Here is a 12926-nt window from a genome sequence, read left to right as displayed (position 1 = left end):
AGAATTACTCAGAACATCTTCGCCCATTAAACTGCCCCCATTTTTTTTTTCTTTACAAAATCTGGCTGCTCTTCCCAAAATGTTTTGACTGGAAATTTTTGAAATGCCTTGAATATATTTATATGCAGTTCTTTGAAACAAGGGTGATTTCAACCACTGCTTTGCTCAGAGAGCTTGCCCTACTCTGCACTGCAGTGTGGAGCGAAGGCCTCACAAGTCATAAAGCTCGAACTACAGTAACGCCATCCGGAGGCCAGAGACGCAAAGCAAGCATGTCACTCACCTCTGACCAATGGCAGGGGCCTCCGGAGACTGGGTTCAATCTAAGAAAATAACCACTGAGGCAGAAGAGGTGAAAGGAGCTGCATTGGGGGACAACTAAGAATCTATCCAATGAAAGTTCAGCATCATCCCATTGACAAGCATTTATTGAGCATCTACTATGTTGGAGATTCAACCAGAGAGCAAGAGAAGGTGTGCATAACCAGAGCCATGCTGGGTGGTAGAGAAGACCATATGGCTATATGGGGACTGGAGAGCCCAGGTGCAAAGCAGAAAGGAGGTCCGTTTGGGCTGCAAATTATAACCAGGACAAACCCACTTTGCAGCCCAGTTCACAAGCCTCCCTTCCGGGGTCCTCACAGTGGCTATATGACAGCTTCCCACAATCCATTTTGCTCACCTGAGGTTATCACCTCCGTGAGAAACCTTCTGTCCTGACCGCTCCAAGACATTCAGCGTCCACACCCCTAACTCAGCAAACACCACTTTGGGTTCTTCCCAAGAATTCCGCCAGTTTGCCAGCTGCATGGACATCTGTGGGACCCTTTTAGAAAAGATGTCCCCAAATCTCTTGATCATGACACTGTGTCCAATTGGCCCACTCTTCTCCACAGAGCAGGGAAGAGGCCAGCTTGCAAGAGGTGGTTTCGCTTAGCCTGGCCTCTCTACCACCTACGATGTGAGCTGTGATTCTCTGCAGTCTGGGAAGGATGTATTTGGACTTCTTGGAACACAGCAGGCTCCCTGGCTTCTTAAACTTCATGAGGAGTGAGACGCTTTGCTTTGATCTCTGCCCCAAGCCATAGAAGATCAAAATACTCTGGATCTGTATTTACGTAGGCAGCTCCATTTTTAGGCAATATTGCACAGAGGGCCTTAACCAGCGTTGGCACCTCCCAGGTGCCAACTACTCCCAGGTGTAGTATCCCTCCGCTGCCCACACCCAGCTTGTAAGCCTGTGCCTTGGCTCCTCAGCCCCAAAGCAGGACATTAAAGGCTTATTAAGCTGCATCTTTAATAATATTTTTTTTAATGTTTCAGAACCGCCATAAAAATCCATTGGATGCCATTTTTTTTTCCACTTTGGCAAAACTAGAGTCATAGTCTATGTTATTACAAACTCAACCACAAGAGAAGAAAGTCATCCAGCCACAATTTAGAAAATCACATTCCATTAGCACTGGAAGGGCATAATAGCCGAGCAGAGATGTGTCCAGTCACATCTGTCTTTTTCCATAGACGCTGCTCCCCCCAGGCCACTATTGAGCAACTTGTCCCCTTTCCAAGCAGCCTCTACGTGCTGGAGACTGACCTGAAGTGATTCTCTGTTTTCTCAAACCTACAGACAGAGAGGCCTTAGACAACATAATTTGAGAAACCCCAAAGGAAGACCCCTTGACACTCCCCCACCCCACTCTGCCAATTTAGAGATTCATTGGAGGCTCTATTAACGCCAAAAAGTCCCTTATAAATGTAAGCTGCTCCTGGAAGAGATAATGCATTAACACACATAGCCATTCACACTTTAGTATGACGTTTTCTGATAATAGCTATTATTTATTGAGCATCTAATCTGGGCCAGGCACTGAAGCAGGCCCTTTAGACAGTCGCTTTATCACATTTGGAAGGAATTAAACTTTGTAAAATTTTGGTGAGGGAAAGTCTGGACATGTCTGATTAGCAAGTGGTTAGGATGGAGATGTTAAGTATATGGACATGATGGATACCACATAGAGAGATAGAAGGCCAAGGGGGAGGTCATGAACTTTAATGGAGAACTCAAGATAGGCTTCACAGAGGTGGTGTTTCACTGGGATTTTGAAGGATAAGAAGCAGTTCATCAGGTAGCCAAGGCGAAGAAGGGAATTCTTGTAGAGGGAATAAACATGGGAAAAGCGGTACAGATATATAAAATAACATTATCTATCTATCTATCTATCTATCTATCCATCTGTCTATCTATCTCTGTCTGAGTTCCAGCAGGAACAGTCAAATAAGAGAATTCAAGAAGGATTTAGCAAACAGACTATTGACAAAAGTGTGGACAAGATACAGGAAAACCACAAAAGTTAGTGTGGGATTCTAGGTGCTGTACCACCCCTGGACCCAAAAGGATGAAAGAAGGCAACAGTTACCCAGATGCAGAAAGAGAAAACTATGTAGAGAAGGCCACCTTAAGAGGATGCGAGACTTCCAAGTCACGCAGCCAGCCTGAGATGACCTCACAGGGAGGGAGCCAGGGGAATAAATCCCTCCACCTCTGTCTCCCCCGCCCCTACCCCCAGAGCTCCTGTGGTGCTCCCTATAGGCCCACACCAGCAGGAAGCCAGAGGGCGAGGCAGGGGAGCCTGGGTGATGCACCCCTAGTGGGCTGACCCCTGGGGCTCAGAGCTGGGCAGAGCAGGGTGCAGGGGGCTCTGGGGTATGGACAACTAGAAAGCACCCAAAGGAATGTATGAGATGTGGCTGGAACATGGAGTATGGGGGGTGGAGGGGGGCGTGATAGAGGGACACAGAGCAGAAATGCAACTGCAATGGAGCCTGTCTGTCAGGCTAAGAGTAAGCGGGAACCACGGACCTGACATGGTCATAGAGACCCTGGCCACACTGGGCTCTGGGAACAGGCGTCCATCAGAAGGCACCTGGCAGCCAATGACTCCTGAGCTGAGCCAACAGCTTCCTGAGCTTCCCAGGCTGCCCTCTGGAAGCGACCCCAACCAGCCTTGTCTCTTGGAGCCCGTGACACCGCAAACCAGAGCCTGGGAACACAGAGGGGTGCCGGCTGCCAGTGGCTACCGAGAGCGCAGCCCATAACATCTTGGACCAGTTAAAACTAGTCTATCTCTTTTATTTATATTCCATTCCACCTTTTCCCCCTCCTCATGTGGAAAGAGAGCCCGGGGATCAGGAGCTCAGAGGAGCAGGTTTCCCAGAAAGACAAGAAATGCCTGTCCACTTCCCCCAAGGAACAGCTCCAGGCGGCCAGCCGGGAAGCCCGGTCAGTCCTGCCCTGTCAGGCCTCAGAAAACAGACGAGTGCCAGCCCCTCTCATCTGGGAAACATTAAAAGCAAACTCTGAAGTGATTCACTAAAAGTCCTCCAGTGGCAGAAGACCATCACCCAGATGTGAAAATAAACACAGAGGGAAATTCCAGCATCAGAATGGTTTCAAGTCTTTAAACAAATGCGTGGCTATTTCAGGGAAGGGAAGAGTCTTTTGACTGTCTTTCCAAGCCCCCAGAATCCGAGTCAGACTCTCTCCATCCAGCAGGCCAGGCAAATTCCTACAATGCCAAACACAGAAAACTGTGAAAACACTCACTTGACTCCCTGGGGCCCTGCCCACTTGAAATTCCCAGCGTCCCACCAGCCAAGGCCAGTCACCCAAGCTTACCAAGCTTCTGGTGGTGCAGCCTTCAGCTCAGCCTTTGTAAAGCACCGGAAATTAAAGCCGAAGCCATGGGTCCATTCTGCTCTGAAAAAAAAATCAGCATAGAAAATAAAGGGAGAGTAAGTCAGTATCAGGCAAAACTGAGAGTGTGTATACACCGATAAAACATAGTAAAAATGAAAGAAAATAGAAGTACATTGGGGCACAGATCACATGTTATCATGTCTATTGTCTGGCAGAGTGAGTGGCACATGGTAGGTGTTTGATAAACAAGTCAGGAAAGAGAGGAGGAGGGAAGGAAGGAAGGGGGGAGGGAGGGAGGGAGGGAAGGAAGGAAGGGGGGAGGGAGGGAGGGAGGGAAGGAGGGAAGGAAGGAAGGGAGGGAGGGAGGGAGGGAGGGAAAGAAGGAAGCCCACGTGCAAAGATAATTAAAGAGGTAATACTACAGTTTAAAAGTGTAAGAGATTCAGCATTGTTTAATTATTACACTTCATAATTCACATATATAATGTATATGTACCATACATAACATGATAATACAACTTATAGTTCTTAGTAATACAGGCAACGAAAGCAAAAATAGATAAATAAGACTACATCAAACTTAAAAACATTTATACATCAAAGGATATAATCAACAGAGTCAAAAGGCAACCTAGGGATGGAAGAATATATTTGCAAATCATATATCTAATGAGAGTTAATACCCAGAATATATAAAGAACTCTTACAACTCAACAAAAAAATCAAATAAGTCGATTAAAAAATGGGCAAAGAACTTGAATAGATATTCTGCAATAATATGCAAATGGAAAACAAGCACATGAAAAGATATTAACACCACTAATTGTCAAAGAAATGCAAATCAAAATCATAAGATATCACCTCACACCCATGAGGATGGTATTATTTGTTAAAATAATATATGTGTATGTATAACTAAATCACTTTGCTGTACACCTGAAACTAACATAACATTGTTAATCAACTATACTCCAATATAAAATAAAAATTAAAAAAATAAAGTGTATACAAGCCATGTTTATCATTAAAAACAAAACAAAACAAAACCCTCCCTATTTCTTCCTCCAGCCTGGGGCAGCCACCAGTCTCCTTTCTGTGTCTAAGAATCTGATTACTCTAAGTGCCTCATATAAGTGGAATCATACAGTATTTGCCCTTTGGTGTCTGGCTTATTTCACGTAGCATAATGTCTTCAAGGTCCATCCATATTGTGGCACGTATCAGAATGTCCTTCCCTTTTAAGGCTGAATAATATTCCATTGTATGTATATCCCACATTTCGCTTATCCATTCGTCCATTTATAGACACTTGGGCTACTTCCACCTCTTGGCTAATGAGAATAACGCTGCTATGAACATGGCTGTGCAAGTATCTTTTGGAGTCCCAGCTTTTGATTCTTTGGGGTATATACCACTGGGATTTCTTTTTAGTGATGACATTTCCTCTGAAAGCTGGAGGGTGGAGCGGGGAGAACCCAGCATTCGCTGAGACTGGGTAAATGATCTAGCTGTCAGATGGTGGAGAACATAGCAATTGTGAACTTACTCGTACTTAGATTAGACTTCTAACTCTACCGTGAGTACAGACAATTATGAATCTGTGGAAACCCCACTCGTCACCACAGCCAGCTGCACATTCCCAGGGAAGATCAGTGCAAAGGGGAGAGTTTGGAAGCCTGAGAGACCTGGGTTCAAATCTCAGGAGGAGCCCTTATTAGCTATATGGCTCGAGCAGGCCAGAGACCCAATACCCAAAACATGAAGGTGATAAAACGCTCTTCACATGGTTGACGTGAAGACTAGTGAGAAAGTATACACAGTGCTGGTGTGTTGTAAGCACTCAATAAGCACTGTGTTTCCTCCACTCTGCGGTACCTCCCCTTTTTTTCAATGTCACGTTCTACAATTACATTTCCGAATTCAGGGTGTGCTTTACCAGATACCAGCCTTATCATTGCCTGTGAATGGAGTGAACTCAGCCAAACTGCTCTGGAGAAATCACAGAATTTTCCCAAGAAGAAGCTGGTGTAAAAGACCCCAAGGTGAGAATACCCAGCACTCAGGGCTGGCATGTTCACCTGTCAAAGGTCTCTGTTCACCTCAGATGAAAGAAGGGTTTCCAAAGAGTCAGTCCTCGGCCAGTGCTATGTAGCAAAACTGTGAGTCATGTGGCTGAGGAACAGACCCAACAGTGGAGCAAAAGGGTTGAGGATGAAGGTCCTGGAATTAGCAGTCCTGGGTGTGACCTTAAGAAAGTCACTTCATTTCTCCAAACCTCAGCTTCCTCATCTGTAAAATGGAGCCAATAATAGTATGCCTCCTAGGGTGGCTGTGAGGAGTAAGAGGTGGGTAGTGTTGTAACGTGCATGGCACAGACCCCACGCTGGGCAGCCGTGGAACCCAGATGAGATGAGCCAGGTCCCCTCTCCCCTCACTCCTCAGGCATTTCTGCAGGAGAGGGGGTTTAATGGGAAGTGTGCACTGTGCTCTGCCCCTTCTCCAAACTGTACCATCAGCACCCTCCACATTTTCTTTCATCACCCTTAAGGCCTGGATCATAAAGTTTATGAGACGTAAACAGTATCTCATCTACCCGTCCTTCCATCCATCCACCCACCCATCCATCCATCCATCCACTCATCCATCCATCCACCCATCCATTCATCCATGTCCTCAAGAAGTAAACAGTAGCTCATCTACCCGTCCAACCGTCCATCCATTCATCCCTCCATCCATCCACCCACCCATCCATCCATCCACCCACCCATCCATCCATCCACCAACCCATCCATCCACCCATTCATCCATGTACTCATCCAACATTTATTGAGTGCCTGCCCTATGCCAAGCCTGACATAGCCATTGGGAACCAAAAGATGAATAGAACAGGGCTCTTCTCTACAGGAAATCACAGTGGAAGTGGGGGAGGAAAAAAAAGTAACGACAAGAACAGCAAACACTTATTTAGGGCTACATGCTAGGCGCGGCTTCAAGTGCCTTTGCATAATACATTTAATTCTCCCAACAGGCCTATGATTTTTAATAAAGCTGGTAAGTAGCAGAGCTGGAATTTGAACTTGAGCCCTCTGGCTGCAGAGTCCATGCTTCCAACTAGACTGAGAGTCAAAAAACTTTAACATCAGGTCTGGTACAGACACCCACACATCAGGACAAATGTCAGCGATTTTGCGATGCTCTCAAATGCCAGTCAAAGCCAAGCCAGCTCTCCTTGAACCGCTTTTAACCTGTAGACTGTAGGACCCTAACACTAATGGAGTCTTGGGCAGAGGTCACGGGATCGGACTTGGGGGTGTGAAGGAGGGTGACCAACAGCTCCCCGGAATCAGCGGGCAGCCAAGTGCTTGTGGTGCTTGAACACCCTGAAGGTTGATGAGTGGTGAACATGTAAATTACACTCCATCCCTCACGAGTCACTGAGCGCTATTCTCACACACATCGGCTCCTTTAACCTTCCAGAGAGCCCTGTGAAGGAGATCTAATTGCTGTCCCCACTGCACAAAGGAGCAACCTGAGGCTCAGTGTCCCCAAGCGGGGGACACCCAGCACACCTGTCGAAGGCCCTTGTTCAGCTCAGATGAAAGAATTACTTCCAAAAAGAACATCTTTGGCCCAATTCTACATGCTTGCCAGAAGCAAAGGAGTTGGACCTGCATTCCGTTTCTTTGCCTCCCACCAATAACCAGCCAGATGTCAGGGGGTCCCTTCCTTTATTCTCTGCCCTGCTGTCCCCTCCCCAAGGCGCCACTCTCCTAGGTGTCATGCCCATAAGGGGCCCTTTTAGATGACACCCCACAGCCTCACTCCAGGTCTTTCTTGCTCACCCATTGCCTCACACATAGGCATACTCCCCTATTTTTAAAGGGGGCCTTCTGTTTGGATAGTATAGTAACACACTGGAATGGATCATTATAGGAGTTTCCAGTATCCTGGAAACTTCATATGCCTCATCATATACAGAATATTACCTGAGGATGACATTCATTCATTCATTTCTTCATTTCGTATCCCAGCCCACATTTACTGAGTGCCTTGTACCTGCCAGAAAATGTCACGTGTGCTGAGAACGCAACAGTGAGCGAGACAGTCGAGGTCCCTGGTCTCAGAAAATCCACTGTGTAGCTGAGGAGATGGAGCTGTAAGCAAAGACCTCGCCAAGGAGTTTTCATTCTCGTTCTGAGGATTATAATAAAGGGTGGAAACTCATGCAGGGATCAAGGCAGTCAGGAAGGCCTGCTGGGGAAACTGCAGTCTCTGCTGGCCACGGGTGGGGGACTGGGAGCTCACCAGGCAGCAGAGGGCATATGCAAGCACTCTGGTACCTGCAATTGTGCAGAGTCTGAAACGGCACAAGCAAGGCCCTGGGTCCACTCATTTCATGAGACCCTTAAAAGGGGCTGAAGGTCACCACAGCCAAGGCATTTGTGCCAAGCAGCAGGTAAAAGCAACAGGCCAGGGTGTCCTTGGGACTGAGTAGAGGGCAGCAGTGTGTCCCTCCCTTTGGAATGTTAGAAATAGAGTCTGTGTTCCTGGGGTTCTTGGTTCCCTGTGAAATTGCCCAAGTTGATGATCGTGACAACACAGGAGGCAAATCGGTCGTCTCTGCACACAATCTGCCGTGTCTCCCTGACCCTGGCACATCCAAGGAGCTGTCTCAATATTCAGCTGCCCTTTCCCCTGCCTGTCAAGGGAAAGAAAGGCTTCAGCATTAACCGTGACAATGATGGGTGACCTGGCAGTTTTCTTTGACCTGCCACCTAAGGTAAGTGGCTTTTTGCAAAGATCCCAAGACTTTGCTTTTAGTTCAGCTTGAACCCAAGTTTCCCTCCCAGGCACTATCTCCAATGTGCTGGGTTGCCCAGTGAAAAGAATCATAGCCCTTTCCTTTTCTGGCTTTCTCTGACGCAACAAGCCTCCAGCAATCGTCAGAAAAGAGGGCAAGTAACATCCGTGGAGGAGACAAGCCTATGAAATTAGTTCAAACATACAGCGAGGCACTGTACTTACCGCAGAGAGACACATGCTGTTCCGTGGACACAGGCCTATTTGTGAGTCACCAGGCATAATGGGGCATTGTTGAAAGTGTTGGAAACATGAGAATTTCCTCACTGCCCAGCTTAGGTAATGTTGGAGTTACATTTGCCTCCAGAAACGAAGTCAGAGAGACTCAGCCCAACTCCCAGTTGCCAGGCCCAAACCATCGGGCCACCATGTTTTTAGGCTGACTTGTGTTCATAGGAGTCACCCCAGGTTGTGTTTAAGGATCAACTTCTCATCTGCATACACAAGAGAAGTGAGTGCTTTGACAAAGGACATGCACGAAACTCTGGCCAGAGGGTCCTAGGCCAGGGGGAAGGCTATTTTAAAGACACACACACACACCAGGGTTCTGTCCTATCAGATAGATTGGTGGGAAGAGGAAACACTTCCCTATGATTTGGTGTGAGGAAGGGATACGGCAGACATGCAGGCAACAACCCATCTAGAATAATATATCATAGCTCTCATTTCTTGAGTATATTATGGGCCAGGCACTGTTCAGTGCTGTAGGTGTATGACTTCATTTCTTCCCACATCCCTAAGATCCAAGTGGGTCCTGCCAAACTCGTTTACAGAAGGAACTGAGAGGTGACAGAACACGCCTATGTCACAGAGCCAGTGCTTCGCACACCTGGGATTTGAACTCAAGTCTGAGGGATACTAGAGGTGGTGTCCTTTCTTAACCACTATACTATGCCACGTGATGAAGTTTAGGGGGAGGAAATTTGGTGTCTGAGTGTTATTTAATTGCTGTCATTTAATTATCCTTAGCCCTGGATAAGGGGTGGCACCGGGATCCAGTTGCACAGTCCCAGACCCTGAGCTCCTGTCTCCCATGATCCTTTGCACCTGCTTCTATCGCAGCCCTGTCACACAGCTCAACACCAAGATGGCTTGTTAGAACACTGTCTCCCCACTAGATCCAAGTCCCCCAGAACAGGCACTCCATTGTATTCTCTGCATCTGCCACAACACCTGGAGCTGGGCTCACACTCCAAACATTTTTGTGGGTCCACATGAATGGATGGATAGAGAGTCACCCACATGCATGAATAATTCAGACAAACTGGGCTGGATTCCAAGCTCAGTCACTGGCTGGCTGGGTGGCCTCGAGCATGTCACCAGGCCTCAGTTTTCTCATCTGTGCCATTGAGAGGTTCAATTACAACTGTATCTACAAAATGAGAGACAGATCCCACAGGTGGAATGCAAAAATGAAAGTTCTTTGTTTTTATTATTTTATTTAAATTGATATTTATTTTCTCCATAGAAAAATATAACTAGTTCTTCAAGCCTCTGAAGTTTTCTTTTAAAATAAGACTAAGTAAAAAAAAAAAAAAGTAGTTCATCTTAAGAGTCTATTCAATCTTGGACCCCATCCAGGTCTCTCTGTGTCATGCTCACCCCACATCACTCTTTCCCACGCCTGCCCTCCAGCCCAAGGACCCTCCTATGGTCTAGGGTGGAGAGAGGCCCTGAGGCTTTTCCTTGATCTTCATTCTAATCCTATGTTACAGAGAAATTGTGCCTGTTCCCCTCAGACCCCCACTCTTGATTCACAAAGGCCCATTTTGGTTGTCTCACCACTGGACATGGATTCAGGCTGGAGAGCAAGTAGTTAAAATTGGGTTCAGGAAGCAGGCCACCCGAGCTTGAATCTCACCACATTCTAGCTATGTAACTCAGTCTGGTTTCTTAACATGTCTGTGCTGAATCCCTTCCTCTGTAACCTGGAGGTCCTAGTGGCAGTTATCGTGTGAGGTGTCAATGGATTCATAGACATGTGGCTCCCAGAACAGGGTTTGGCATGTGGAAAGCAAACAATTTTAAAATCTGTTTGGAAACATAAAAGGTCCTGAGTAGTCAAAACAATCTTGAGAAAGAAGAACAGAGGTGGAAGAATCATGCTCCCTGACTTCAGACTATACTACAAAGCTACAGTCATCAAAACAGTATGCCTCCCTGGTGGTGCTGTGGTTGAGAGTCCGTCTGCCCATGCAGGAGACACAGGTTCGTGTCCCGGTCCGGGAGGATCCCACATGGTGTGGAGCAGCTGGGGCCGTGAGCCATGGCCGCTGAGCCTGCGCGTCCAGAGCCTGTGTTCCGCAACGGGAGGGGCCGCAACAGTGAGAGGCCCGCGTACCACAAAAAAATAAAAAAATAAAAATAAAAAAACAGTATGGTAATGGCACAAAAAAACAGATCAGTGAAACAGAAAGCCCAGAAATAAACCCACATACTTACGGTCAATTAATCTATGACAAAAGAGTCAAGAATATACAATGGAGAAAAGACAGTCTCTTCAATAAGTGGTGCTGGGAAAATTGGACAGCTACATGTAAAAGAGTGAAAGTAGAACATTCTCTAACAGCATACACAAAAATAAACTCAAAATGGATTAAAGACCTAAATGTAAGAGCAGATACCTATGAAACGCCTACAGGAAAACACAGGCGGAACACTCTTTGACATAAATAGCAGCAATATTTTTTTGGATCCATCTCTTAAAGTAAAGGAAATAAAAGAAAAAAATAAACAAATGGGACTGAATTAAACTTAAAAGCTTTGGGGTATTATTTCTTCCACTTTTTAGTCTCACAATTAAAACCCAGCTTCTCCTGAAGTGCGGCAGCCTCTGTCTGACCCAAGGAGAGGTCACATATGAGGAACTGGAAGGAAAGAGAAGCACAGAGGTGGCACGTGAAAGTCAGACTCTCCTGACAGCCAGCATCCAATAGGGAGGAGCGGATGCCCATTCAGGACTCAGGGACGCAAGAGTCCCAGGGCAGGAGAAGCCCAGTGACTCAGCCCAGAACTCCCCAGCTCACATGGTCACAGAACTGGGTCAGCAAGTTCAACACGAGCTTGTCACACAGGTCCCAGCTGACATCTGAGACACTTTATGACCACCTCAAATGTCATTCCTCACATGTAAAATCAGGATGGTAATAATGTCACCCTTGAGGAGAGGTTGTGACAATGAGCTGGATTAATACACATAAAGAGCTTAGAAGGGAGCCTACGTATCAACTTTCCCAAATGTTAGAGCTTATTGTTACCTCACTTAATTCTTATTTTCTTCTTTGTGGCTTTCTTCATGTCCCTTTTTCCTATGATGGGTATGAATTACTTTTACAACTAGGAAAATATGGAAATAGGGAAAGGATCTGTTTTAAAGAAAAAAAAACCAATGATTATAGATAGAATAGCAGTGCTGATGGCTGTGAGGAAGGGAGAGGCTATGTCTAGTTGGGGGTAACTCTGGGTGGGCCTCACAGAGGCAGCAGCATTAGAGATGGGCTTTGAAGCATCGGTAGAATCTCATTTAGTGGTGAGGGGGCTCCCTGTGCACCATTATGAGCCAAGGAACAGGGAAATTTGGTGCTAATGAAACAGGTATGAGGAGAGAAAACCCAGCAATGCCAGTAGATGAGACGGGAAGAAGATCCTGTGAGGAGAATATTTCCCAGAATGCCTAGTTTCTGGGCAATAAGGAGGCCAGAGACATAAAGTGAGGGCAGTCTTTAAAACAGAGACACCTGTCTTTGTTACTGATCCAGGCTTAGAATTGTTGCTGGAAAACACAAACTGATCATTTACAAGAGAAGAAATAAAAGAATGATCATTAAAACCATGGGGAAATTGTGATAAAGTATCAATAAAATAGGCCAATATACACAAGAAAGTTTAGAGGAAGAAAGAGAGGCAGAAAAAGGAAGGACATGAAGATTATTTTCACACCTGCAGAAGTAATAGAATTAAATTCAATGCTTCCTGAGACAATATAGACCACCACATTCTCTTCAGTCTCACCTCCAAGGCCCTTCACTAAATGAGGTTCAGTGACCCCCCCATTCACCTCCCTGGGCCCTGGCAGCCCACTGCGCTCTGCTCTGTTGAGGGAGCCTTATATGGGTAGAGGATGAGGGTGTGTGTCCGGTCTTTATAGAAGCATCAGAAAATGAAATGAAAAGCCAAGCCAGCTGGCATGGGCAAGGAACTTTAGAGCAAACTTCTTCCAATCTTTTTTTAAGAGCTCCTCCGATTAGACGTAAGCAAATCAATAGACAGTGCTGTAGCACTTCAGCGTTGGGTAGGAATCCCACTTCTGTCATCTCAAAACAACTCCAGGTAAGGGACCTTCCTCCTTGGGGCATGAGTTCCCTCACCC

The 12926-nt window shown here is 46.3% G+C and overlaps 1 long non-coding RNA gene across 2 annotated transcripts in view; it reads right to left on the bottom strand.

Annotated features, from left to right (window-relative positions):
- Positions 1–1681: 1681 nt before the first annotated feature.
- The window catches only part of LOC115838728 (uncharacterized), a 140997-nt gene continuing 129752 nt past the window's right edge, over positions 1682–12926 (bottom strand). For both annotated transcript variants that reach the window (XR_009563322.1, XR_009563323.1), the window contains exons 4-5: positions 3677–3757; positions 1682–3566 (exon numbers count right to left, since the gene is read on the bottom strand). This is a non-coding gene — a long non-coding RNA (uncharacterized lncRNA). The remainder of the gene's footprint in view (positions 3567–3676; positions 3758–12926) is intronic.

Source organism: Globicephala melas, chromosome 3, assembly GCF_963455315.2.
Source record: "Globicephala melas chromosome 3, mGloMel1.2, whole genome shotgun sequence".
Taxonomy (NCBI): domain Eukaryota; kingdom Metazoa; phylum Chordata; class Mammalia; order Artiodactyla; family Delphinidae; genus Globicephala; species Globicephala melas.
The sequence above is the reverse complement of the archived record's forward strand: the minus strand, read 5'-3'. Positions and strand labels throughout refer to the sequence as shown.